Below are 5,000 nucleotides of genomic sequence, written 5' to 3'. Positions count from 1 at the left end.
AAAATGTTATTTGTTAGATTGTTTTTTAAGTGGAGCTTTTCTCCCTGGGCCTCCAATGAAAATGGACTTGTGTCCAGTCGGACTTTCCCGGTCAAAAAATGTAAAATAAAATAAAAAAATAAAATAAAAATAAATAAATAAATAAATACTAGGACAAGGTATTTATCAAAGAATGTGTTCAAACGTCAACTGTGGAATGGCAAGTGTGTTAAACGTGAGCGGCTACTCAATTTATATTCTGAAGGTCAGTTGTACTGCTTTGTATGTCTTCTATTATCCAAGACAAAGTCTCCCTTTGCTATATCAGGGTTCAATGACTGGAAACACAGCAATGTTATTGTAGAACATGAAAACAGAGAAGAACATCGCAATGCACAACGGCATAGTTGATCTGACATAAAGAAACAGGAAGTGCAGATTCTTGGTTACTTGAACATCATAGCTCAGAGGAAGAGTACTGGGATAAAGTGTTGATACGTGGTTTCTGTAATTCGCTTTCTTGCCTCTAGAGGTTTGCCATTTCATGGAGAAAATCAAATTATTGAGTCAGCAAAAAATGGAAACTAGGTATTCTAGAGCTGTTGAGTAAATCTGACTCTTTTTTGGAAGAACATCTCAAACCCTACGGAAATCGTGGAAAAGGGAACCCATCATATTTATTTGCGAACATCTGTGAGGAATTTATTGAATTAATGGGACATCATGTTTTTGTAATATTCTTGAGGAAATAAAAGAGTGAAGGTATTACTCAATAAGTGTGTATTCCACTCCAGACGTATCACACACTGATCAACTGACATTTACTGTCTGGTCCATTCAAGGATTAGAGCCTGTGGAACGTTTCATTAAATTCGTCCCCATCTTTTCTCATGGAGCAAAGAATCTAGCAGACACCGTTGTGGGTGTCCTTAATGAAAACAAAATTCCACTATCAAACTGCTGTGGTCAATCATATGGTAATGCTTTAAGTACATCAGAATTCTATACTGGATTGATCAACTGAATGAGTTTGCCATATATGCCCCCTGTGCTGGACACAGCCTGAACTTGGTGGGAGTAAAAGTGGCAGAGTGTTGTCTACAGACTGTAAAATTCTTTGACTTTGTTCAGTGTCTGTATTCCTTTTTCTCTTCTTCTACACATTGATGGAATCTTCTGGCATCATCTTTGGGAAAAGATGTAGTCAAGCATCTGTCTGACCCAGGATGGTCGTCACATTTTAATGCTTTCATGCTCTGTATGGGGGTTTTGAGAAAATTAAATGTACTGGATTCTGTATCATCTGATACTGAACAAGAAATGAGCACAAAGCTAGAGGCAGAAGGATTGAGTGAGAAAATGGAGAACCTGGAAACAATCTTTCTGACAATTCTTTGGAATGACATTCATGAAAGAATGAACAAAACAAGTACCATCCTGCAGTCAGAGGATGTGAACATACTTGTTGCCATGAATCTTTTGTTTCTGAAAACCTATCTTCAGGAAATTAGAGACAAATTCAGTGAATACAAATTAAAAGCCAGGACTAGGTGTCCAGATTCAGATTTTAGCTATGTGAAAAAACGGGAACAGACGCGAAGTGTGCATTGTACTAGACATAGGTTTCAACCTCTTAAGAGGCCAATGTGGAAGACAGACCCTAACAATGTATGACAAATGGTCAAAATGTGGAACACCCTATTTTGCACTGCGCAAAACGTGCCATCGCCATGGAGCATGTAGAACATCTTTAAAATTCAATAAGACACACTTCTCAGATACAAAACCTTTATTTTTATAATCTGCAATACCATAACCACACCATAAGTAAATGAAACAGCACTTTACAAAAATAAAAATCACATTTACTACATTTCCTAAACAGACATCGCAAGTCACACAAATGATTTTAGTTAGACCAAGTTAAATAGCATCCTGTCATAGGTCAGATGTATACTTATTGTATGCTGCTGTGGCTTTCTTGGCAGCCTCTAAAACATGTTTCGGCAGCTTACCATCACAGCAGTCCAGTTCTTCGTTCATTTTAACTGCCAACAAAGAGTTCAATGTTTTTACACTCAGAGACTGACGCAGTTCAGTTTTCACTTTCCGCACCATGCTAAATGCCCTTTCAGCTTGTACATTTGAGTGTGGGAAGCAAAGTAGACTCATCATCAGCTGCTTAAAGAGTGGGAGTTTCCCTTCAGTGCAAAGGTCCCTCAGAAGGTGTGCCCAGTACTTTGACACACACGAGTGGGGCCATCTACTGGGCCTGTCAGATTCCTGTGTCCTCGATCTGATATTGGGTAAACTCCTCGATTAATTGTTCAGCCTCAACATCATTTTCACACACACCCAGATGGAACCAACATCCCTGACAATTCCCGAAGAAATGTCCAATTTTTTGGCTGGATTAATAACTAATGCAGCATCTTTCTGTAAGTGATCCTGCATGGAAACCTTTCCAGCATTTTCTGCAGCACTGCAGCATAAAAAGCATTAACTTTTATAAAAGTTAAATTCAGTGACTGTGCCAGCAATATCCTCCTCATGGCTGTTCATGTACTGCTTGACATCGTAGCCAATATGCAGTTCACTACTTGGCAGAGCACAGCTACTGTCAGTCAACACTGACTCATCATTGTGTTTGATTAGTCTGACAGCAGCTGCAGGTCTGAGGAGTCTGCCAGCATACTGCTGCAGGAGTTTATGCACAGTGGCATGCAGTGTCAGTAGCTGGCTTTCTCGGCTCTGAAGCTGAATGCTGAACTCCAGTAAGGGTTCAAGTGCATACTTAAGAAACAGAAAAATCATACGCACTTCATGACTCTGCAGGTTTTTAGAAATTAAGTCAATTTTATCAGACCTTGGCTCTACAGATAGAAAATACGAATTTAGAGCTGGCCACATGTCCAGGGTTCTGTTAATTACCTTACGAAGACTGAGCCATCTAGTAGGTGGATGTCTAATGATCTTGAGGAGCTCAGTATCTGTGAACAAAGCAAATTCTTGCAGTTTTTGTTGTCTTTGTGCACTGGAACTGAAATGGCAGTTTTATATCTGATATAAGTTCTTCAGCTGATGAATGTAGTGCTTTTACAGCAGCCTTACTGCAGAGATCTGCCAAGTGGCAGAGACACCCCATATTTATAATTGTGGGCTTCACCTCCTTTAAGCGAGACAGCATAGAATTGTGTTTTCCAATCACTGAGGCAGCATTGTCTGAAGAAAAGCCCACAATGTAGGAAGGTGGAATGTTAAATTTTGTCAGAGTGAACAGTTAAGCATCAAAGACTGCTTGTCCAGTTCCTGACACACATTCTGGCATATGAAGGAACCTTATCACATTTTTGCTTGCCTTTTCATCAAGATAACCAACAAGGATCACTAACAGTTTGTCATCTCCCATCTCTATGCTTTGGTCCATATACACACAGAATGGTGACTTCTGGCAGGCTGCTGCAGCATCATTCTGGAAATGAGGCCCCAGAACATCCTGTGCAATGCAAGCTGCGCTTTGTTGCGCCACGTCATTTTCTGGAGAACATCTTGATCCTCACCACACTTCTTCATAAATTTCAGGATGTGTTCTCGTGCTGCAAATGATAAGTTGTGTTTAGCAAGGAGAGACACAAAACCAACCTCTGCCTCAACCACCTTTGTACTTGCTAAACTCTGAGGTCCAAAGAAAGCCACTATAGATCTTCCATGCTGCATGCTTGCAATTCTGCCTGTGTTTTTCACTGTTGGCATGTCATTGTAGATCATGTCTGCCCCCGTGCTGGATTGTGAAATCCATGTTACAAGTCTTGCAAAAGGCATATTTCACTCTGCGCCTACTCATAGAAAGCCAGTCAAAGGCACTTGCCCAATTTGGCTGAAAAATTGTGTATCTTCTCTTCTTTGGGGTGCGATCTGTATCTACATCCCTGTCTTCATTGTAATCTGGGCAGTCTGTACCTAGCAGGTTTGTAAAACAATGGTGTTAAACAATGACAAACAAATGGGGCTATAATGCAGAAAGGAAAATTAGAAAATCTCCTCAAAAGTAAAGATGAGACAATAGGGCCATAACCTACCCATATCACTGGAAGTTTCATGACTTTGCACCCTCTTCTCTTGCTCATCTCTGCTCCTTTTGTTTACTATGAAGGCTTGCATGATCAGGTTATTCACGTCCTTGCTTCAACTACGATACTCAGTCCTCTGGTGCTCACTTGCCCACCTAACCAGTGTTGCAGAAGGGAAGAGTGACTTTCATGACATTCAGTACTCTCAAAGCAGCCTTGATTATATCTCAAAATCCATCACAAGGATCCAGCTTAACAAATGCACTTGCAACACACAAACACATGACAATATTATTTGCATTTTACATTCACCACTTTAGATGTGTTCTACCCCTGTCCTACAGCCAGTTCTAGGCCTGGCAAAGGTGCCTAAAAAGGGTACTTAAAACCAGGGCCCTCTGTATTTTTACAAGAATGTGCCATTTAAGACGACATGCCTTGGAACAGTTATGACCAAAAAAATGCAAGAATGCAAAATAAAATTACACTCTAAAGTTCTACCAGAAAACAAAACCAGATACTTTAAATCCTCTCATTACTATAAATAACTCACTTCTGACATCCATCCTGACATATCTCTCAACCTCTTAGTGCAAGAAATCTGGACAAAGCCCTGCCCAACGTACCGGGGGACAAGCAGCACAAAAACAGAGACACTTTAAATATTGCTCTGATAAACTTAGAAATAATGCTCTTATAAACTCTTGGCATACAGTTTCTGCAAAAAATTGGAAATTACTTTCAGAAATATACTAGGGGGGACAAGCAGCACAAACAGACACTAAATATTGTTCTTATAAATTTGGAAAGTTGCTAGAATAACAGGACCTGACTTGGCATACAGTTTCTGCAAAAAATAGCAATTACTTTCAGAGACGTACAAGGGGGACAAGCAGCACAAACACAGAGACACTTTAAATATTGCTCTTATAAACGTAGAAAGTTGCTAGA

The sequence above is a fragment of the Protopterus annectens genome, chromosome 2.part1 (genome assembly GCF_019279795.1).
Source record: "Protopterus annectens isolate FY-2018-M chromosome 2.part1, PAN1.0, whole genome shotgun sequence".
Lineage (NCBI taxonomy): Eukaryota > Metazoa > Chordata > Ceratodontiformes > Protopteridae > Protopterus > Protopterus annectens.
The sequence above is the reverse complement of the archived record's forward strand: the minus strand, read 5'-3'. Positions refer to the sequence as shown.